Consider the following 25,344-nt stretch of genomic DNA (forward strand, 5'->3'; position numbering starts at 1 on the left):
TTTGACGTCGTCTGCCGATGTGAAATCGGAGGAACTCGGAAAATAATAACGTAATGTTAGCTGATGTCATGCACATGACATCACTTAATCCGGTCGGGGCTATTTAAGAGAAAATGCAAGCTGTTACGGGGGCTTGAGATTTTTATCCAGCTCCGAAGACCCGTTTACAAACGAATGAATGAATGAATGAATGTTTAACGACACCCCAGCACCGTTTACAAACGATTAACTATGCAGCGTTGTTTGTAGTCGGATACATCAGTTGACGGCAGATCTATATTTGGCATAATTTACAAATATAGTTGGGCATTACCCGTTCATAAATTTATCTTTATTTCCCGCGGAAAAATTAGACTACTTTGTGACATGGGGGCGTGGCTTACGTATTTCACGAGATATTACATCCTGGTGGCTACGATTAAGTATTTTCAATCCATAAGGCATCCAGCGAACTGTCACTCCGCAGTGGCGACTTTTATGTATTCGTTGTTGAAGACCGTTGATGTTCGAACCAGACCGGTACGTCTGTTGATGTTTAATTCCCACCAGATACTCAAGACCTCTTATATTCTCGGAGTGAACCCACAGGGACAACGGATTGACTACGGATTGACAAGGTGTTGCCTGTCTCTCCTTGTTAGCTTCACTAGGATATTTGGATCTTGGACCTCATGTGGTTCGATAACGTTTCCACTGTACCAGACCGACACCCAATCCCAGACGAAATCTATCGAGTGGATTCACATCTGGCCAGTGCAGTTCCAAGACTGTAAATGAACGGTGTATATTATAATAATTGGACAATAACACGGGTCGCGAAAAAAACAAGATTGATTAACTCAATGTGAATAATTTGCTCTATTTATATGCTGTGACATAAATATTTCGGTATCGTCAATATCATATATCAGGAATAAAAATAATGTTTATGCTTGCCAGAGGCTCGCATAATACAAATTTGATTCCTGATATATGATATTGACGATACTGAAATATACACTGGTAATAACCTATATACATATATATAAGTGACTATTGAAATGTTATTGTTTGGATATTAATGGATAAGTCAATTATGGAGTATATATATATATATATAGTATATACATTTTGTATACATATTTAAAACAAAATTAATTCTATTTTTCATTTAAATCTATTTTCAGATGTCTTTGACCGTATACTATTGTTTATTCGGCTTTATTTTGTTGTTTTCGTCATTACAAACAAAAGCAGGTAAGCTACATATTTCTATTAGCGTTTTCTGTTTTAATTATTCTTCCACGACTGTGAAACTGTAATTTAATTTGTAAACGGATCTCTCTCTCTCTCTCTCTCTCTCTCTCTCTCTCTCTCTCTCTCTCTCTCTCTCTCTCTCTCTCTCTCTCTGAAGAAAATAAGTTGTGATTATGTTAAGGTCCAATGGTAGTTCACGGAGAGGCAACAGTTCTTTCAAATCGACAGAATCGGTGTTGCCTCGTCCATTCCTGTCACCAATGATACGACGGCGTCTTGATGATTCTGTCAAACAGACCCAACACATTAACATGCATCGTCCGTGGACTAGAAAGGTTGCCAATCCCTTTCAGTTTACCATTACATCCACATGTCAGAGCTATGCACAACTCGCTAATCCAATGGTCCTGACTTGTCATATGGTATGTCCGACTAAATACAGGATGGATTACTGGTTGGATGACATATATTTTCTTCAATATCCTGACTTCAGGTAATACTAAACCAAATAACCTCCGGCTGGGTCAAAGCTCGAGGTGCACCTAACTTTTGATAGAGAAGTGAACACCACAAGTCCTGTGATTGGTGATAAATGTGAGTGTGTTGGTTGTAAAAAAAACCCAGTTTTATCTAGATAACCAAAATGCAATTTTATTTCATCTAGTATCACTGTGTCAAATAGTCTTGTGCTTGAAACGTGTGGGGTACCTGTAAAACAAGGTACTCGAATTTTCTGTGGAACTAGGGTTGTCATAGACGCTACCCGTTATCTCAGAAATGACCAGCTTGACCCCCATTTTTTTCTGATTCACTCTAAGGGTGAGGAATGGTAGTATTTATATCCGTGGCGTTTATTTCGATTGATACGCTGCAGGTAGGAGTTTTAGCCACATATGTTACTATAGTCGTCTATGGGATTTGATTTGGTAGTATATATATTTCAATGCAGAGCATTGAATGATTACCACTACTCAAATGTCTGTAGACACAGGATGACCTATAGGTACGTTAAACGTTTGTTTTGTTTCACGACACCACTAGAGCACATTTATTTATTAATCGTCGGCTATTGGATGCCAAACATATGGTCATATTGACACAGTATAGAGAGGAAACTCGCTACGTTTGTTTTCGTTAGTAGCAAGGGATATTTTATATGCACCATCTCACAGACAGGATAGCACATACCACAGCCTTTGGTATTCCAGTCGTGGTGCACTGGCTGAAACGAGAAATAGCCAACTGACGGGGATCGATCTGTTGGTACGTTTGCCAGATTTGTGTTGGCTCACAAAATCTGATCATTTGTGTTGTGTTTCACCAACATTTATAAGACCTCAGAAGGTTATTTGTTTTAGCACTGTGTCCGTTAACAAAATACGGCAGATTTTACAGTTTTTAGTATTGTAAGGAGAAATATGGCACTGATAGATCTTAAAGTATTATATCTTCCAGCTGTATCGAACACTTTGTAATGGAATAAAATAATTTGTTCTTTTGAAATAATAATTAACCTCATATTGTACAAAGTTCTCAATTATGACATCCCGAAGGTTGATACGAGGACTACCACACAAACCATATGCTGTACGTGTGTGTGTGTGAGGGGCGGGGGGGGGGGGGGGGGGAGGCATATACTGTACGAGTGTGGGGGAGGAGGTTACTGTCTCGGCCCCAACAATCTTTTTTAATTTTTTGTTTTCTGTATTTTAAGACAAATATTACCGAGCTTATGGTGAGACTCCGAGACAAGAGTCCACCAACAGAAATATCTTCTCAGTTCCATAAATCTGAACGACAAAACCGTAATACATGATCAGGGCCGTATCTCTGCACAGTGCAGAGTCGAATGGGCATTTGACAAAATAGTGGTTACTAGGATGACAGCCACTTTACTGGAGATTAATTTTCATCCCTCTTGCACTGTTAAAAGGAAGACTGCCACTCCCAGACTGGTTTACTAAATCAAAACTAGCACCGGACAGAGCTAATTATAATAAGTGTTCGGGAAAGGTGAGCGTATACTGCCCCACCAGTGGCACTCGTCATATGTACTACCACCACAGATGTAATCTGTCACTTCATCTACAACGATAAAAAGTAGAAAATATGAAATAGCATCAATCATCATTGTGGTCAGTAATGCGTTGTATTTAGTAGATATAACCTCTAAATGTCTATCATAAAACGTTTGAATGTCCCTAGGAGTCACTGGACACCAAAACTAGTTTCAGCTTTCAAATTAATATGACACTGAATAGTTCGTTTTGGTTTCCATACTTTATTTTAGGGAGCAATATGTGTTTTCTTTTAACTAGATTGCTATTAATTGTAATTGCTATACCGACCAATCACGGCCTTGTTAAAACATGCATTCGACTCTTCTGTGTGCGGAGATTCGATTTTGAATGTTTTAACGTGACAGAAGCTATTTTTAAACACTACGATGTATTTTTCACTCTTAAAGCTATTTTTGATAATTGAAATTAAACTTTATATTATTTTATTATTTCGATTATCAATTTCAATACATCCATAAAGTTTATGGTCATCCTGATGTTTGTTATACGGTGAAATGCATTTTATAAATATAATTCTAAAAATGTACGTACGTTTGAGAAGTAACGGTTATGGAGACGAGCTAGAAAATATGTCCCCGTTTAAGTGTCACAGACTCGTTCACTCAATTGTAACTTTATCCAGATGTGTTACAGGTATGTGGATTAACCAAACTTAGTGTCCATTCCCACGGGTTGAAACTAGGGTCTGTGACTTTAACTGTTATGTCACATATTAAAACAAATGTGACTACGTTACCTGTATGTGTTTGCTTTTAGATATGCTGCACATGTTATCAAGACGCTAAACACGTGTTTATTAACCTTGCATTACAGAAACCAGGCAAGTGACTAACTCCGGACGAGAGTTCATTGTGACCTTCCCAAAACACGGTACTTTAGAGACAAGACTTCAACTGGTCTTCACATCCACCCATGGTCCTCTGTCTAACGTTCACATATCGGCTCCTCTACGACAAGCCATCAACGTGTTCACCCAAATCACTATGTTGGGTACTGACACCATGCACGTGACTCTGAATCATCAGTTAGCATTGTATGGCACACGGGTTCAAGTCAAAGGAATTTGGATAACAAGTCATAACGACATAACAGTGCAGTGCTATAGTTTCTATGAAGAATATGGTTTGAAGTCTGCAGGAGGATTCATGGCCTACCCAATGGAGTCGTTTGGACGAGAATATGTGGTAGTCACCTACTGTACACTCTATGATTGCCAATTCGCCGTTGTTGCCACAAAGAACAACACGAGAGTCTTCATATCCCTAAGAATGGACCTAATTAATAAAGTTGTCTTCAGAAAGACAACTTACCACAATGGCAGTTTATTACAAGTAACCCTTAAGAGATATGAAACACTTCATATCCAGAGCAAGGGAGACCTAACAGGCACAAAAATAGAGTCATCTGAAACACTTGCCGTATTTGCTGGAGCGCCTTTTTCAAGTGTGCATGAGGACAATTCTACATCCGTTTTCTATACACGGGATCACCTTGTGGATCAGTTACCACCAGTCTCCAGTTGGGGTTCCGACTACGTTATCTCTCCGTTCCCCAACACAATGTCAGAAGACTACATCAGGATCGTAGTGTATGAGAACACGTATGTACACGTGGATGGCGTCCTACATAACATTACAACTTATGATCGCTACAGACAGTTTGTGTTACCCGTGGTAGACATACGATTGTGACGTTTGGCAATCCAGTTCTCATAGCACAGTTTTCCCAAAGTACAAGCGATACGACTGATTATCGTGCTGCTTCTGTTGCCATTGTTGTCCCAGTGAGTAGCTGGCGCAGCGAATACGTTTTCAGCCCACTCAATTTCATAGATGCATTTTCGAACAGATCTACGTATGTTTCCATACTAACAACAACGTCATGTATGTCTGATGTGTTACCCATTGCAAGTGAGTGGATTGAAGATGTTGAATATGGTCACACGTCATTGGATTTGAACGGCACAAAGCATCATCTTTCCGTGAAAAAGCCCAGTTGTGCACTTTCTGGTACCATGTTCGGAACAGCGTTTATCCAAGCTTGGTCAAGGCCTCTAGGCTGGTACTTTACAGACATTTGGGTAAGTATGTAATAACATCATTCCTGCTTTACGAAAATGCATCCATCCATCCATCACAAACGCCCACGAAGGCATACACACATAGGCATATAAATAAAAAGGCACGCACACAAACACACACACACACACACACACAGAGAGAGAGAGAGAGAGAGAGAGAGAGAGAGAGAGAGAGAGAGAGAGAGAGAGAGAGAGAGAGAGAGATGAGAGAGAGAGAGAGAGAGAAGACTGAGAGAGGAGTAAGAGAGCTGCGTAGGGAGAGAGAGAGAGAGAGAGAGAGAGAGAGAGAGAGAGAGAGAGAGAGAGAGAGAGAGAGAGAGAGAGAGAATATATGGAGTAAGAGAGAGCTGCGTAGGGACAGAGAGAGAGAGAGACAGAGAGAGAGAGAGAGAGAGAGAGAGAGAGAGAGAGAGAGAGAGAGAGAGAGAGAGAGAGAGAGAGAGAGAGAGAGAGAGAATATATGGAGTAAGAGAGCTGCGTAGGGACAAAGAGAGAGAGAGAGAGAGAGAGAGAGAGAGAGAGAGAGAGAGAGAGAGAGAGAGAGAGAGAGAGAGAGACGCACTGCAAAATCACTGATATATAAGAATTCTGGATTATTATACAGAACATTCGATCATTTCACTGTATATCTTATCGTCTGTTCAATTGTAGGTTCCTGAAAGTACAAGTACAATATTGCAAGAGAGCATATCTCCAACCATATATGATAAAATGTCATCCGTGAATACTCCATTTACAACACAGCTATCAGATGATATCACCCCGTCGGTTGAGAGTCTACTTATATTACGTTTTTCAGGTGATATCTTCTCATCAGCAGAAAGTTCAATGGCAATGCAGGTATCTGATGATATCACCACCACAGTGGAGAGTCCATTTAGAACACAGCTTTCAGATATGTCGACGACATCTCTCACCGAGACACAACAGCATGACATATCACCTACTGTGGTTGAGAGCAACAGTCACGATATTCTACCGACATCAGTTGTCACAAGTGAGTTCTCTAACGTCCTTGTTGGCCTGGTTTCCACGATGTCTACAAATGAAAATTATCTTCCACCCGATGCAACGGCAAGACTACACCCTTCATCAAATTACTTAAGTAACAGTCACATATTTGTGAATAATGATGTTCATCTACAGTCGATTATTGCACATATGGACAGCACTACTGAAACTGGTCTGACAACGGTAACAGAGACAACTGATCCTTTTGGTACTGATGCACCGAATCCAACTGCAGTTACTACAACATCTTCGCCACAAACAACTGCTAACATCCTGGTATGCAACTTCTGTCGATGCAAAAACTCTACACTGCAGCTAGATGAAAGCCTGCAGATTCTAAAAGAGTACCTGGCAGTCAATAAGCAGGCTCTTTCGGCGACTACCAGAAAGTACATCAGCATAGAAGACAACCGCCCATCAGCGATTGCTGTTGGATTCAGTGGAATCGTATTCCTGTGTCTAACTGGACTCTTGCTCTCTATCAATGACTTAATAAAACTGTGGTCATATTGGTACTCCTGGTGTAGGAAAGACGACTGAGGTATCGGATGACAGACACGTAGAATCATGAATTAAGACCACAGATAAATCTCAATCTCTCCTAGTATCACAATACAAACAACTGTCTATTGCTTTAACTGATTCTCCGTTTCTAACAGAAGTTCTTCAAACCTTAAAACTGATACGTTAAGTTAACCTTAATTCCAAAAAAACAAAATCATTTAGTGAGTGTATCCCGTCATAAAATGAACCTTAATTTTAAAAATATATATTTTGTCATAAAATATCTGTCAGGAAATGCATGCACTGTAACCCGTGTGATTCCGTTCATACATAGCCCATACATTCTGTATAGGTGTGCTTTGGAATTTTATCATCAACGCATAAGAAATAAAGAATTGCACTCTGAACACAATCTGTAATATTATGTTTTTGGGCTCGAACTATTAATCTCCAATTAATTATAAGCAAAACCGAACCCAAACAACATTTTGCAAATATAAAAATCGTATCTTTTATTTGGTCAATATTTTGGGTGTAAAGAGTTTTTTTTTCCAGGGTTTTTGTTTTCTGTTTTTTGTTATATATGCAGTAATGACAACAATTCTTTCATGTCTAACAACATTGATTTTTGTGTATAAAGATAGTTCAAACGTCCGTACGTTTAATGGGTTCTCTGAGATCACAGTGACAGGTTCGGATGTTCTTTGTTTTGCCAAAGCCAACGACTCTTGAACTCATCTTTAACTAAATAATGTACTCAGGACACATGTCAAGGGGGTCTTTGTTTGTCCTGGTAACGGCTTTAAATTCTAAACATTTCACTAAACGACTACATACAATTACTGTTGTTTAATAAGCATAGAAATAGTTATTAGAGTCAGGCACTCGGGTGTCTTTGATGTCGCCGGGAGACGATTCCACTTGACTGGTCATTGATTATAAACTATTAGTGTTTAGCATTAGAACTACAAGTATTTGAGATCGATCCGCGAGCCCTAGTGCTAACAGTGTTTGTTTACGCTGTTATTGTTATATTCCAATATCTCCAAAGGCTATTATCAGTAATTATTCAAAGCACTTATACAGAAACAGTTCTAGTTAGTGGTATACTTAGAATGAAACTAAAAACAAATTTAAAGTTTGGTTAACGACGCCATTAGAGCACATTGATTTATTTATCATTGGCTATTGGATGTCGAACATTTGGTAATTTTGACATAGTCTTAAAGAGGAAACCCTCTACATATTTTCATTAAAGGGTATTTTATATGCACCATGCCACAGACAGGTTGGTACATACCACGGCCTTTAATATACAAGGCATGGCGCACTGGCTGGAACAAGAAATAACCCAAATGGGCCCACCAATGGGGGATCAATCCTAAACCGACGCGACAAGCGCCTTACCACTGGTCTACCCCCCCCCCCCCCCAATAACAATAAATTAATGTGTACACTTTTCACGTAATTGTTATTTAATATCAATGACAGTATATTGTGTTTTATTGTCATTGTACCGTCATATCCATATTTTATATGTACAATGTACAACTGTTTAAATTACATCTTGTTTTTTTTTTTTTTTTCAAATACGATCAGATGCATTGGTAATCGTCACATTCAAAAATAACGATGATGTGATACAGACCTCAATACTTAGGTCTTAATACTTTACAAGGGAGATAATTTAATCATGAACTTGTTCACGAAAGAATAAATACGATTTCTATATTTTCACTAACGAAAATGCAGTTAAAATATGACTTTTCACCGAATATAAATTTTATGGTTTTTGCAGATCTATATATTTCATAGCCGTGTATAAAATAAATAATCATATTTTATATACATGCATGCATACGCACATACATAGCTTTTTCGTTCCAACCTGTGCACCACAACTGGTAAAAAGCCGTGGCATGTGCTTTCCTGCTTGTGGGCAAGTGCATATAAAAGATCCCTTGATGCTAATGGAAAAATGTAGCGGGTTTCCTCTAATGACTATAAGTCAGAATTACCAAATGTTTGATATCCAATAGCCGATGATTAATTAATCAATGTGATCTAGTGCTGTATTTAAACAAAACAAACTTTAGCTTCATACATACATATATATATATTAATACATACATACATACATACATACATACATACATACATACATGCATTCATTCATGCACGCACATGCATACATACACACACACGTACGTACGTACGTAAATACGTACGTGCATACAGCCATGCAGGTTATGTGCAACATGCAATATTTTCTCTCTATTCCATAATAAAAAAACAAAAACATTAGAGACCAAGGGAAGACTCTACTACTGTTTTATTGATTATAAAAAGGCGTTTGACTATGTGAATAGAGCAAACATTTGGCTTAAACTACTTGAATATGGTATATACGTGAAATGTTGCAGTTTATAAAATATATGTATCTGTGTGTTAGATCTTGTGTCAGTGTAAACGGATTTAGGTCCCAGTTCTTTAGATGTGTCCTTGGTTTAATGCAAGGAGATGTATTGTCCCCGATATTATTTCCTTTGTATTTAAATGATATAGAAAATGAATTCATTGTAAATGGACCGTCAGACATTTTATTAAGAGATTTAATGTTTTTCTTCTTGTTATATGCAGATTATATGGTTATTGTTTCTGATACTATACAACGGTTACAACAGATGATAGATACACCACACAGATATAATGAAAATGGGGACTAACAAGGAAGAAAAGCATAATTTTCCAAGAAAAATAATTATTAAGACTACAGTTCATTAATTTCATTATTTCATACATATGTATCTAGTCTGTTGTTTTATGTTTATGAGACATGTGGACTTCATAACGCAGACGTAAATGAAAAAATACACCTAGACTATTTTTTTTTTATTTTTTTTTTAATGTTTCAAACGTTATAGGATCTATAATAAATATTATGATATATTTTGAATTAGGAAGATATCCATTGCTTTATGAACGTAATTATCGTATGATTAAAACTGATTTCTGCTAAATAATGTATTTTGCATATAATGTATAGTGAGTTAAAATATACATGTATAAAAAAGAATAATTGGATTACATCTATTAGGAAATTATTATATGGATTGGCCTTTGGATACATATGGGATAATCAGGAACATCTTGGTAGAAATATTAAAGTATTATTTGTCAATGATTAGACAACAGATATTTAATCAAGCAAGGCAGAATCCTTTTTATCTGCGAAATGTTCCACTTTGTACAAATTCTTGGTGGATAGTTTAAATTTGTATAAAGTATGTCTTACCTAATTAAGAGTATCTGCACATAACATAGCAATTGAAACTGGCCGATATAGAAGTATTAATAGATCTGAGAGAGTTTTGTCTATTATCTAAAAGTGGAGATATTGAAGATGAATATCATTTTGAACTGAAATACAATGGGAATAACGTTAAATACAAGGTCACCTCGTATTTTATAGTACCTGAAACAAATGATTAATTACTTAAATACGTTTTGTTCATTTAGTCATTATTTAGCCTTAGTACAAACAAACTGAAATAAAACGTTAGTTACTTAAAATAAATTATTTACATTTAAAATGTATTGTTATGCTAACACCCATGTATACTACACATACATACATACATACACAGACGGCTAGTAGCAATATAACGAAATATTCTTCTTTCAAAAGTTATATTATAAACAAATCTATTCTGTGTGCGTGGAATAAAGTGTTCTCTTTTAGACCAGTATCTTTTGCAGTAGTGTTTTATGTAGCACGACTGTCATTTGAAGAAACTAATCAGTTTGAAATCTCCACAGACCTGCCATTTGTACCTGTTGTAGTCTATAGTTTCCAGAAGACATTTTACGTTTTCGTAGTTTTCCTTTACATGCACAGTGTCCAATTGGTATTGATGGATACTGATTTCCATTGTGCAGAAGAACACATTTGATACTTCGGGAGGAACTGTCTATGAAGAGACGCCAGTCATTTGGTTCATGACCAATACCCAGTTCTTGAAACAAGTTTTCAATGTCATTACAAGAATATAAATAATCTTTCACCGAAAATATTTTTAGAACCTTTCATATCTTTTCCTAGCAGCTGTAGTTCAATTACTGTTGTCCACTCCATCAGTCTTGATATTAGAAGCTCTGTATTAGACTTCGTCAGCCCGAGATATCGAATCAAATCACCCAGTTCCTGCTGGTGTGGAAACTGGTTTCTTCTTTTCTTCGTCAGTATGACCAACGTAAGATTCTTCAGATTCAGATTTTAAAATTTAACCTTCACTCTCCAAATCTTTAGCAGGTGATCTCGGGATAGACAGTTCTTCAGAGTGTGGAACTGGAGCAATAGATGATGGAATATCTGGATATGTGATATCATGTCGATTTTTCGTTTTCTAGAATCTTGAAATATCCACCGTATAGAAGTAGCAGCCATTCACATGATTCTGTGGTTCTCTCCATGTTCGGGACATGGCAAAGGGCATTGAGGGGCGGTCACCTCGCATCCATCCCTCCAAATTCGATCAACATGTACCACAAACTACGCGTGGAGCCCATGATTTGTCTTGATTCCCAATCTTCATGCCAAAGTATAATTCATAAGCTTGTGCAAATTTCGAAGATACTTTGATTCCATGCCTTACCTGCCTTGGGCCAATGTAGAATCCACAAACGTAACAAAATGAATCACCAGAATGTAAGCAGCTTCGCGATCCAGACATTGTGCACCTGAAAAATACTAAGTTGACGTATGCACTTATAGGCCTATATATACACACACATCATCTGAGGGCAGTACTAGAAGATTCTAGAAAGTACTAGCTCATTCTAGACAACACTGGAACATTCTAGAAAATACTGAGGCATTCTAGAAAGAACTAAAACATAGCAGCCATTGGAATATTCTAGAAAATACCAAAACATTCTAGAAAGCATCAGCTCCTAAAAGGTACTGCTTGGAATTTCAAGAATGTGGAATATTTTTTCTAAAACCTGACATATAGTAGAAATTAACGCCAAGTGTGTGCTTAATCTAACAAATCTGAATGGAAAATGCAAAAATATCAACATAATAAAATCTTTGTTAATAATCATTTGCTTTTTTCCTGTAGAAATATCTAATGTTGTGTGAGCAGATTGTTTCCCTCACTATCTAGACCAAGTGTCACAACCATAATATGTTAAACACCAAACAGTCGTAATTTAAAATGTGCTCAGGTGTTGTTAAACAAATAATTCCAGAAAGGCAGCTTCTCGTAATTTTACGAAATCGAAATACATCTCGTGTTGCCATGTCTACACGCCATGATGCTGTTGAAGTCTTCTGTAATGGGATTAGAGGGGGACAATATCAGGTTTTTAACACAGGGAACTGAGGGTAACATTACGTACCCTTAAATCTTGCCAATTAATATATGTATATCATGTGTGACATTGTAATTTTGTATAAATCGTGGTAACGAAACTGCTGTTCACAATGTGTCAAAGTGGACAAAATGCAGTGTCTAATTTCAAAATATTTCCAAACTCAATCCCTCTAGTACGGCAACTTATGGTCTGTGATGTTTTTAGTACGTACTCTCAATTTATTTCCCACCATCAGTGTCGCAGTTGACAAAAGAACGTAAATATGTATGAAAAAAAGCCCGTGTAATAAAGAAGATAATAGTTTATTAATGAACAGTTTGACGAAAATCGGATTATTAAAATATATACAAGCGCGGGACTTAAGCTATCGGTAGAGCTCTCACCTGAGGTGTTTGGGTCGCAGGATCGAACCTCCTCCATGGAGCCGGCTACCACTGGACATTTTTCTTTGCAACCTGTGCAAAACGACTGGTATATACCAAAGGCCGTGGTATGTAGTGCCCCGTTTGCGAGTAAGTGCATATAAAAGACCACTTATTACTTATTCAGTAGGAGTAGCCCATACAGTGGCGGCATCAGATTTCTTCTCTCATTATCTTTGTGATTCTTAACCATATGTCCGACGTCATGTAACTGTAATAAAATGAGTTATTATTATTAGAGTATTAACTGATTGAATTTTAGTCATATATGTCAATGTATGTGTATGTATGTGTGATTGTGTGTATGTATGTATGTATGTATATATGCATGTATGTATGTATGTGTATGTATGTATGTGTATGTATGTGTGTATATATGTATACATGTATGTGTGTATATATGTATATATGTATGTGTGTATATGTGTATGTATGCATGTAAGTAAGTAATGCAAAATGTAATATTTTCTAGCACCAATTATCGCGATTAGTGTCATGATCCAGTGAAATATGTAATACCGGTTGATATTGTCGTTATTAAATCCATAAAACACAAATATAAAATGAGAAAATATTGGCATTGCACTTGAACGATGTTTATTTTAAATATATATTCGTTTACATTATATTTTATAAGGCTTACGATTTGAAAAAAAGATAGTAGTGTCCACATTTTAAAACATTTTCGTTCTAAACATTATACATTTTTTATAACAAAATGACAATTATTAAATTAGAATGGGGATAACTATGTTGTATTTCATCGTTTGTCTACCGGCCTCGGTGGCGTCGTGGTTAGGCCATTAGGCCCAGTCGAGGCATGGGATTTTTAATCCAGATACCGACTCCAAACCCTGAGTGAGTGCTCCGCAAGGCTCAATGGGTAGGTGTAAACCACTTGCACCGACCAGTGATCCATAACTGGTTCAACAAAGGCCATGGTTTGTGCTATCCTGCCTGTGGGAAGAGCAAATAAAAGATCCCTTGCTGCTAATCGGAAAGAGTAGCCCATGTAGTGGCGACAGCGGGTTTCCTCTCAAAATCTGTGTGGTCCTTAACCATATGCCTGACGCCATATAACCGTAAATAAAATGTGTTCAGTGCGTCGTTAAATAAAACATTTCTTTCTTTCTTTCTTTCTTTCTTTGATCGTTTGACGGTCGAAAATATACGTTTCACAGTCTCCGCTTCGCGTCGACGGTAAAACAATTTGCGACATTAAAACCAACAATAGCGTCCGCAAATAGTCAAATACAAGATAGTCATACACTAATTATTACAATAAGAAAATAAGATATTGCATCCGACAATATCTTAGAAAGGACATGATCTCATATGGAGAAATATCCTCAACAAAATTATGTTTGAACATTATTTACTATTTCTTAAGTATCATATAACTCAAAATGTTGTGTAATTGTTTAAAATTTCAGAAGGGAGCCTAAATCAAAGTTCATCTTAGTAGTAAAAAAAAAAGAATAAAAAATTAAAACATTGTCTGCAAACAGTAATTCATTTAGTTTATGGGGTGTTTTTTTTATTAAGACAAACTTTTATTTATCTGTACTTTGAAATTGTGTAATAAGCAGAAAGTTCCTAACTTTATAAAACCGTGTGTTTGACAGCACCCATTCATAACTCCGGTTAATTAGGCTTCCATTTTCTAGAAGACCCGGTGGCCGAGTAGTTAGTGGTCGCGGGCTATTAAATGTCATGCGAATCGGTGCAGTAGGTTCGAATCCTACCAATCAACACTTTGTGCTTTTCAATTATGTAATTATAATGCTCGAAAGGAATTAGTAGTAGTATTACAACCTAACAACTACCGAAAACTACGTTATTAGGCCCTTTAATATAGAAGTAAGAGGTATTACACATTTTAACCACTTTCCTCTATTTTACTTGTGTACAGAAACAAATCAATAAACAATGATTCGTTGCTTTGGTATTTAAAGGGACTATTAACGTAGATTTCGGTCGTGTTTAGGTTGTAATGATTCCTTTTGAGCATTATAATTATAGAAAGTGTATACAAAGTTAGGAACTTTCTACTAATTACACAATCGCAAAGTATCGACAAATCAAAGTTTATCTTAGTAAAATAATTTAAAAAGAACATTGTCTGCAGAGAGTAATTCATTTAGTTTATTTTTTAACTGTTTTAGTAAGACAAACTTTGATTTATCTGTATTTTGAAAGTGTGTAATTTGCAGACAGTTCCTAACTTTGTATATACTTTCTATAATTGTAATTAATGCTCAAAAGGAACTATAACACCTACAATCAACCTAAATCTACGTCATTAGGCCCTTTAAACGATGGCTTTAGTCTAAAGACGCTTAACATATTGTTTTCAGCATATACAGAACGTTGTGTTTATATCAAATTGTTACCAATGTTGATAGTACCACTATATACAGGCCTACTTCTATCATGCCTTTCTGTAACAACTAGAAACATACACAAAGTAAATACAATGCATTTAAAAATATTTATTGAAAAAAATATAATAAAATAAACATAAAAAATAAAACGTATGACCATAAATTGTGGAAAATTAGTAACAAAAACGGTGGTAAATGTCAGTTCATTTAGTGTGTACATAAAATTATATAGTAATTTTATACACACCCTACCACTCTCAACACGCACACACTTATGGACACATTACCCTTTCCTTGTACGTGCATAATTATAAGTTGACATAATTTCTCGAATTCAGTGATGTGATGTAATATTATATAACAAGATAGAAAAGAGCCCGATACGTGGACTGCATCCAATAAAACGTACATGTACCGTTGTTGTGAACCAAACATTGCTTCAGTGCACTACTGAAGTGATCATTTCATTGACTCGATATAATCCAATTATTTTATGCAACATGAAATAAGCATATGCAGACCAAGTATGCAATGGGTTAGGTCCCAGTCCCTCTTACGTGTAAGGCACCCATACCCAAAGACCTCTGTGTGTACATACTAAATGAACTACCCCCTAAGGCGACCCATTGGCTTATCAAAGAGTTTGATAAATAAAACAAAATAAAACATACAAATTATAATGTTGGTATCTCCTAAGACTATGATAATAAACATAATCAAATAAAACTATACATCAAAAACCTCTTTGTTTACGAACTGGATACCATTAGCAAAAAATCAAACACATTAGTGCAGAAAGCACGAACTGAAAGCGACATTACGGGCGTGTTTCAGGGCGTGGATATACTCTTGATGAGTCCGGGTCTTTTACCCCGCTGATCTTTTAACCCTAGGAAATTTGCAACCAGGTCCATTGCCCCTCCGGTCTTTTTCCTATTTCTTTTGCCCCCATTTTAAATAAATATTTTTAAGGGAGTAATTTTGGAAATATGTTTTATTCAAATAAATCAACCTAATTGCAATAATGACTCTCTGTGACAGATTCGCCAAGTAATTGAAAGTTAATTTTTGATAATCTTTATTGCAATTGAGAAGGGGTTAAGCCACTATACCAGACTGAAGCAATTCAATTTATTCACGCGATTTCCAAATGTACACTATATCTCATACATATATACATACATATATACATACATACATACAGACATACACAAATTCCAACAAACTAATCCCGATACATGCTAATATTTAAGGGAAGGTACCAAGTTTAATTCGAAATAGCCCATATATACACTACAATAAATGGCACACATCTTTTATTTTATCTGTTATCTAGTGGTGTAAAACATAATTTCTATTATGCTATTATTAACTGAATAATTTATATCTATATCTATATATCTATATATATATATATATATATATATATATATATATATATATATATATATATATAAAGACAATAAGACAATGTTTAAGAGTAAGACAACATGGCTAATTAATTTGTAGTGGGTGACTGGTGCTATAGTCCTATCCCATCGATCTACCAATGGTATGCGGTTACAAAATTAGTTCCGGTGGAAATGTCCAAAGGTGCCGAGTTGTAACGGTTGAATAGTTGGTAAGGGATTCCCTGCCCAGCACTGTAGAGCGCACAACCCAGAGAGATAACAGTCAAATCTCTGTTGAGCAGCCATTCGTCAAAAATGGCCACCTTATTATACTCCAAATAGTTTAATATAGAACAAACTTACCTGTATGAAGCAGCCACTGGTCTTACAGGGACACAATTTTAGCTCCCTTAGGTGGCCGACTACTACAGGTTTGACTATACATAATTAAACACACACACACACACACACACACACACACACACACGCACGCACGCACGCACACACACACACACACCAATACATATACATAATAACAACCCATATACTTTGTATAGTACTTTGGGTATCTAGGCCTAAATTATGGCTGTGATACTTCTTATAGGCGAGGATGGGAAAGAAAGAAAGTTTGTTTTAATTAACGACACCACTAGAGCACATTGAGTTATTAATTATAGGCTGTTGGATATCAAACATTTGGTCATTGTGACACGTAGTTAGAGGAAACCCGCTACATGTTTTCATTAGTAGCGAGTGATATCCATAGACAGGACAGTACATACCATGGAGCACTGGCGGGGCGGCAAAAAGCCCAATGAGAGAATTGTTCCACAAAGCGGATTTGATCCTGTGACCGATGCTCCTTAGGCGAGCGCTCTATCGACTGAGCTAGATTCCGCCCCCGACATGGTTAAGGGCAACAAAGATACTAAGATAGAAAACATGCTGCCTCCACTCTTTGTGCTACTAGCGATTAACAGCCAGGGATATTTTACATGCACCATCATACAGACAAGATAATACATTCCATGACAGTTGTGGAGCACTGACTGAAATGGCAAATAGTCCAATGGGTCCACAAATCTATTTGCTGACAGTCGAAAGGAGAAGTCTATGTGGCAGTAATGATTGTCTTAAATACAATAAATTCAACAGCCTCAAATTGAAGAAATGCGGTGCGGTGTCGTTAAGGACACGTTCCTGTCCATTTTTGTGTTATTACAATTGAAGTCAGTATCTTATTACTACTCCGACTTACATACAATATATGGATATTCATACATACATACATACATTTGCTGCACGTAAGCGGGATCGACCGCGTAGCTTATAGGCATGATACAATTTGTGAAGCTAGAAATGATTTAATTATCCCTTGCGCCAGTGTCAATGTCTATGTACTAAATGAAAAATGAATCGAGTTTCCTCCTTAACACTAATAGCAGATTATTAATAAATCAATATGCTCTAGTGGTGTCGTTAAACAAAACAAACTTTTTTAAATCCTAAAACTAATGGTCATATGCTACCGGGCCCGAATAAGACGGAAACAACAGATTGCGCGTTGGTGATACAATCGGCTAACAACAAAAGTGTTCACGTTATGGACGACGCCAAGGGGTCAACAGCCGCAAGCGGATAATTTCTGCTTTTGATGAACTGAAGCGCAAACGATTAATATTTTTATTACAGGGTGGGAAAAGGCTGCAATAATTTATTCATATGTAGCTGTAAACGGCAGTAAACGGACATTAGTTGACACGTGGCCATGGTTTATAATAATTATTGTGAGTTGGCTAAACGGAACAATTTAGTGCTATTTACTAGTATTCAGTATTTCTGAACATGTTTGTTACATGAATAAACTGAATGACAATTACTATGACTGTATTTTGTTTGTTTTCCTTCATGGTTTAAAAGTTTATAGAAATTTAGACACCACCTAAACACACTCTTACCAGGAAAATAATGTGTGCGTATAAATTTATCGACTTCAGGTTGGGTGCGAACGACGCGAAATTAATACATACACGGTTTTCCCCCGGTTTACAGCAGTCAAACCCAATATTTAATACATCATTACATACATACATACATACAGAATTAAAGAGCATCCTTTTTATGGATGTCTAGATAGCTCAGAGCGCATTGTGGTTAGTCTTGCGGGCGATTTGGTGCCACAGGTTCGAGTCCCAGTAACGGCATGGGACGATTTGTGAGGCCAGAAAGGATTTAATTATCCCCTGCGCCAGTGCCTTAATATCTATGTATGTAACAGTCAACTTCGACATACATGCAATATATAGCTATTCATACATTAATACATACATACATACATACATACAAACATACAAATACACATATACAAATACACATATACAAATACATACATGCATACATACATACATACATACATACATACATGCCTGCATGCATCAATAAATGTACGCATGCATAACACCAGTGCAGGGCGCACATTAAGTCAATACTTTTCTTAATGTGCAGGGCGAGTTACGTCTCTCTATTTAGCAAATTTAAAATGGCGAGGAACGTTTTGAAGGTTATCGTTGGAAGATTTATTTTGTTAATAATAACGCAAGCACTTCAACTGAAATTTAGTGAGTACGGTAGGTTATACATTTTGGGTTTGTGTATCCATTTGTTGCACTATTTCGGTTGAGAAATGGGTGAAACATGGTGCCACAAGTTTTGAATACCAGCTATATATAGGGTATGTAACAATATATGGACGTAGAAAGAACCACACTTTCTTTCTACGTCCATTCGGACTAGCATAACGAACTTACAACACATACCAAGACAGACAAAATAGACGCACGTCTTGTGATCCGGGACATTAAGCAAGAAGTCAAAAGTAAATTTTTAATCATCCGATAACAACAAGTATCACTGCATATCACTATATAAACCTCACTCACACTTTTTCATTCTAACGAACAATGCACAAATGCGATCAATTTCTTATCTGCTTGATAAACAATTTAAATAGAGTGATGTAAGATCTCCGCTTCATCCTGTATGGCAATTCTTTCTGATTTCCCCCTGCGCGTCCTGTAACCTTACCGTGGTGCAGGGGTGTAACATTCTATTTGAGAATGGCCAATACAGCACACATCCCCTTGTTTTCTTCGAGATAAAATTGAAATTTTGAGTAAACGTCAGTATCTATCTGTGATATTTGTATTTTTGCACAGATTTGTTTTACACTGTGTTTTTATTTAAATCTAGAATTTTTATATTGATCTTGATCATCACTTTATTTGTTTGCATTACCCTAGTTTAACACCCAATAGCCGATGTATTTTTCGTGCTGGGGTGTCGTTAACCATTCATTCATTCTGATTCCATCATTCATATTTCGACAGGATACACTTGATACACTACGTCATTGACAAACCCACTCCAACGTAAGTAACACTAATTAAGTAAGTAAGTAAGTAGGTAGGTAAGTAAGCAAGTAAGTAAGTAAGTAAGTAAATAAGTAACTCTATTATAGTGTTCACATACCACGAAAGCTTCAAACACACCCAGCACGGGCTTAGCCTCTGACATCGCCAGTGATTGAGTCCGGGAAAGGATCACATCCCCAAAGCTCTTCGCGTATGATTGACACGTGACATTCGATTATTGACAGTTGTCGTCTGCTTCGTTAAGCTGGAACGGTAAATACTTTGTTCTATTACATTGGTGAAGTTACTTCAGATCTTTAATCTATATATCGATGTAAAGTGTCTATATAAACACAAACGTTGCAATCTTTTGAACTGTCTCACTTGCTGATGTCTCAAGGTATTTTTATTAATTTTTAATTTTTATTAGCAATTTGTTTATAATATGGAGGATTTTCGAAATTAAACAATTTAAAGATAGATATTGGTAGTATAAAAAATTACAGAAATTGGTTAAGTTCGTAATGTCAAGGTAAATACGTCGGACGTAGTAAAAATAAACTTAACTGCTCTGAATATAATTACTATGTTTTTAACATTGCAAACACAATATGTAGTTGTTTTAATATTTAAATCTAAATTAATCATATTTTAAAATTTAATCTTATTTTCAGATGTTTCGGACGATTTGCTATTGTCTGTTCAGCTTCACTTTGTTGTTTCTGGTATTACAAACAAACGCAGGTAAGTTGCTAACATTTTCTTTCAATATACCATCTGTGCTATTTTTTGTTTTAACCATTTTTCCCAAACTGGTAAACTTTAAAGTAATTTGGAATTATAGGCTTTAGACCTATCTTTCAGAAAATATAAATATTTAGATTACGTAATTTAAAGGACACAGATCAGCGTATCAGAATGAGTAGTGGGCCTAATAGGTCAGTGATATCTGGGGTAGGTCAGACACAGTAAATGTCTGTACTTCTAATGGGGGATAGGACATGACAATAATATTACTGTAAGAAATTAAGTTTGCATAATTGGCAATATTTTTGTTATGTGATAAGTGTTGATCGCTATTTCATGCTATTATTTCTTTCTTTTGTAATGTACGTGTTTGATCTTTTTCAATAAACTAATTGGTTATTATTATTATTATTATTATTATTATTGTTGTTGATATTGTTATTATTATTATTATTATTATTATTATTATTATTATTATTATTATCATCTATGCTTGAAATCATATTCACACTATGCCTGGCCACAATAGACCAAAATCATCTTTCTAGTACATTTTCTGCTTCTTTCCTTTCAAACGTTATACACAATTTCATGTTTGACAGACTTTGTGTGGTGGCCATCTTGGATTTCGTCAACCAAGCAACATCTAAAATGTTTTTTGACACCACCATTGAGAAACCTAATAATAGACACCTAAAACATCCTTCTACTATATGTCTTTCAAATTGTATTGGCCTTTTCATATTCGACGGACTTTGGGTGGTGGTCATCTTGGATTTCGTCAAGCAAGCAAAATCTAAAATGTTTTTTTTGACACCACCACTGTATCGGGCGTACTAGAAAACCCAATAATAGACACCAAAAACATCCTTCTGCTACATTTCTTTCAGAAGCAACAATTAATAAGGTTTTTTTGACACCACCACTGTGTCGGACGTACCGGGAAACCCAATAATAGACACCCAAACATCCTTCTACTACATGTCTTTCAAATTGTATTGACGTTTTCATATTCGACGGACTTTGGGTGGTGGCCATCTTGGATTTCGTCAAGCAAGCGAAATCTAAAATGTTTCTTGACACCACCACTTTATCGGGCATATTAGAAAACCCAATAATAGACACCAAAAACATCCTTCTGCTACATTTCTTTCAAAAGCAACAATTAAACTGCTTTTTGACACCACCACTGTATCAGGCGTACCAGAAAAAACAGACAGCAAAAAAATCCTTCGACTACATTTCTTTCACAGGTATCCACGAGTTCATGCTTAACGGACTTTGGGTGGTGGCCATCTTGGAGTTCGTTAACTAAGCAACATCTAAAATATTTTTTACACCACCACTGTATTGGGCGTACCAGAAAACCCAATAATAGACACTAAAAGCATCCTTCTGCTAAATGTCTTTCAAAAGTTATAAGCCTTTTCATATTTGACAGACTTTATGTGGTGGCCATCTTGGATATATTTAACTAAGTAACATCTTAAATGCTTTATGATATCACCATTCTGTCGGGCATACCAAAATAATAGACACCAAAATCATCTTTCTGCTACATTCCTATCAAAAGTTGTATGCATTTCTTTTTTGGCACCTAGTACATTCTTGAATCCATGGGTATACCAAACTCAAATCAACTGTCAAAGTCTATGCCTTAGTCTAGCAGGGCCAGGACTAATTATTAATTTATTTATTACCGTATTCTATTTTAAATCGCATTGTTTCTTGAGTTACAAAGTTAAAGGTCATAATTTTTTGTTGATAATAATTAGAATGAAAGTAGTTCTGCGGACAGTGAGCGAAAATATTGTCATAATTGTCAATATAATAGTCTTTTATACATTTCTAGTAAGGTTTGTTTTCATATGTTTGTTTCTTTGTGTTTTGAACCTAGATTCACTTGGGTGTGTCGTTAAACATTCTTTCATTCATTGCTACCTGTTATAGAAAGAAAGAAATGTTTTATTTAACGACGCACTCAACACATTTTATTTACGGTTATATGGCGTCAGACATATGGTTAAGGACCACATAGATATTGAGAAAGGAAACCCGCTGCCGCAACTTCATGGGCTAATCTTTTCGATTAGCAGCAAGGGATCTTTTATATGCACCATCCCACAGACAGGGTAGTACATACCACGGCCTTTGATATACCAATTGTGGTGCACTGGCTGGAACGAGAAATAGCCCAATGGGCCCACCGACGGTGATCGATCGCACACCCGACCGCGCATCGAGTGAGCGCTTTACCACTGGGCTACGTCCCGCCCCTACCTGTTATAGTTACCACATGAAACCAGTCACGATCTTTAGAAATGTCCATTTAGACTCTGATTCATGCAAAAATACGATTTAGAATGCGTTAACGGCTATGTCGTTTAAATACACATGGTATTAGGCACTGTGCACTATTTCTGTCTGAATCTATTATACTGATTGTCATGGTATTCAGCACGGGTTGTGTTACTAAAACTTTCATTACAGATACCAGAGAAATCACCAACTCTGGACGAGAGTTCATTGTAGCCTTTCCTCAAAACGCTGAAGGAAACGCAAGACTTGAACTGGTCATCACAGCCACCCATGGTCCTCTGTCTGACGTTGGCATCTCGGCTCCTCTACGACAAGACATCAACGTGTCCAACAAACTCATTATGTTGGGCACTGACGGCATGCACGTGGTTCTGAATCCTGAATTAGCTTTGGATAACACACAGGTTCAGAAAAACGGAATTAAAATAGCAAGTCTTAAGGAGATAACTGTGCAGTGCTATAGTTTCTATGAGGTACCTCCGTTGATGTCTGTAGGAGGATTCATGGCCTATCCGGTAGAGTCGCTTGATCGGGAATATGTTGTAGTCACCTATTGTAAGACCGGCTTTCTGTGTCAGTTCGCCGTCGTTGCCACGAAGAACAACACGAGAGTCTTGATATTTCTGAGACTGGACATGCATAAGACTGTCGTCTTCAATTCCGACCATTATGATAATGGCAGCTTACTAAACATAACCCTTGGTAAATATCAGACCCTTCAGATCCAAAGCGACGGAGACCTAACGGGTACCAAGATAACATCATCTGAAGCAATTGCCGTATTCGTTGGCTCGCCTTTTACACCAATCCATGGGGACACTTCTTTGTCCATTGTCTATTCGAGGGATCACCATGTGGATCAGTTACCGCCAGTCTCCAGTTGGGGTTCGTTCTACGTCATCTCCCCTTTCCCCAGCACAATATCAGAAGACTACATCAGGATCGTAGTGTATGAGAACACGTATGTACACGTGGGTGGCGTCCTAGACTACTACATTACAACTTATGATCGCTACAGACAGTTTGTGTTACCCGCGGGCGTACATACGAATGTGACGTCTGACAATCCTGTTCTCATAGTGCAGTTTTCCCAAAGTACAGTTGTCGAATCAAGTGGTTTTCATTACAGTGATGCATCTGTTGCCATAGTTACTCCAGTTAGTAGCTGGGGCCAAGAATACGTATTCAACCAGCTCTATCTCCCGGCATCAGATTCGACTAGGCATCTATATGTTTCCATAGTAACAACAACCTCATGTGTTTCCGACGTGTTACTGGACGGGGGACTCATCGGAAGTAACTGGCTTGAAGAATCCGGATATGCTCACACGTCGTTTGGTTTGTACGGCATAAGGCATCATCTTTCCGTGAAAAAGCGAAATTGTACACTTTCTGGTACCATGTTCGGAACAGCGTTATGGGAAGCTTGGTCAATGCCTTTAGGGTGGTACTTTGAAGATATTCAGGTAAGTGTGTAAAAATAGGATTCCCGCTTTACGAATTTTCATCCATTCGAGAAATTACACATCCATCACAAAAACACACACAGAGAGAGAGAGAGAGAGAGAGAGAGAGAGGAGGAGAGAGAGAGAGAGAGAGAGAGAGAGAGAGAGAGAGAGAGAGAGAGAGAGAGAGAGAGAGAGAGAGGAGGGGAGAGGGAGGGGAAGAGGGAGGGGAGAGAGAGGGGAGGGAGAGAGGGGGGAAGAGGGGGGAGAGGGGAGGGGAGAGAGGGGGAGAGAAGGGGGTAAAGAGGGAGAGATGTTGCAGTTATTTAAAATCATATATGAATATTTCTGACTACTTGTAGGTTCCTGAAAGTACAAGTAAAATAGTGCAACTGAGTACCTCGCCGACCATGTATGATGTAACATCATCAATGGATAGTCCATTTACAACACAGCTATCATATGATATGACCTCATCAGTGGAGACACAACTATCTGATGATATCACCACTATAGTGGAAAGTCCGTTTTCAAAACAGCTTTCAGATATGTCAACGACATCTCTAGCCGAGACACATCAGCCTGACATATCAACTACTGTGGTTCAGAGTAACAGTCACGATATTCTACCGACATCAGTTGTTACAAGTGTGCTATCAGACGTCCTTTCTGGCCTGGTTTCTACGATCTCAACAATAGCGAACTCTCTTTCACCTGATGCAACGACAATTCTACTCCCATCATCAAATTACTTACGTAACAGTCACATATACTCTGATACTGACGTTCATATACAGTCGACTATGACAAATGTGGTCAGCACTACTGACACTGGACTGACAACGGTAACGGAGACTGTAGGGGCAACTGATCCTTTTAGTACTGATGCTCAGAATCCACCTAAAGTAACTACATCTTCACCACAATCAATTGTT

The sequence above is a fragment of the Gigantopelta aegis genome, chromosome 6, assembly GCF_016097555.1.
Source record: "Gigantopelta aegis isolate Gae_Host chromosome 6, Gae_host_genome, whole genome shotgun sequence".
NCBI classification, from domain to species: Eukaryota; Metazoa; Mollusca; class Gastropoda; order Neomphalida; family Peltospiridae; genus Gigantopelta; species Gigantopelta aegis.